The following is a 638-nucleotide window of genomic DNA, read 5'->3' as shown; positions in this document are numbered from 1 at the left end:
GTTGAAAATATAGCGTTAAACTCAGCTAGCTCCCTGTGGAACGAACCAGACTTACTAAAAACTACACTACTCTACGATTAGGTACACTGCCTATAGTGTTGTAGCAAGGTTTAGGTATATCACATAAATAAATAATTAAAACTTATGTAAAATTGTATCGTATTTAATAGTATATTTCGTACACCTCCGCTCGCACATCAAGTTTTTGTGGTTCCGTGTCCGGGACTTGAACCCGGGTCTCTCGGGTGAGAGCCGAGTATCCTAACCAACTAGACTACAACGGACGTATACACCTCGCATAACATCAAGTATTGTGTGCCTAAATAAAACTAAGTGTGCAGCAGCTTATACGAAATAGTTATATTTTTGTTGCGAAATACTATTAAATAAGATACAATTTTTCACAAGTTATTTATTTATTATTAGAGTGGATATACTTAAACCTTGCTACAACACTATAGAAAGTGTACCTAATCGTACAGTAGTGTAGTTTTTAGTAAGTCCGGTTCGTTCCACAGAGATACAGTAAACAAGTTTAATGCTATAATTTTTAAAACTATATTTGTATATACTTATATATATATATATATATATATATATATATATATATATATATATATATAAGTAGTATTATTATT

At 31.3% G+C, this 638-nt stretch overlaps 1 non-coding gene across 1 annotated transcript; it reads right to left on the bottom strand.

Annotated features, from left to right (window-relative positions):
- Window positions 1-211: 211 nt before the first annotated feature.
- TRNAE-CUC (transfer RNA glutamic acid (anticodon CUC)) lies at window positions 212-284 on the bottom strand. The gene has a single exon. It is a non-coding gene; the product is annotated as a tRNA-Glu (tRNA).
- Window positions 285-638: the final 354 nt, after the last annotated feature.

The sequence above is a fragment of the Rutidosis leptorrhynchoides genome, chromosome 7, assembly GCF_046630445.1.
Source record: "Rutidosis leptorrhynchoides isolate AG116_Rl617_1_P2 chromosome 7, CSIRO_AGI_Rlap_v1, whole genome shotgun sequence".
Taxonomy (NCBI): Eukaryota; Viridiplantae; Streptophyta; class Magnoliopsida; order Asterales; family Asteraceae; genus Rutidosis; species Rutidosis leptorrhynchoides.
Note: the sequence above shows the minus strand (reverse complement) of the source record. Positions and strands in the feature narration are given on the sequence as shown.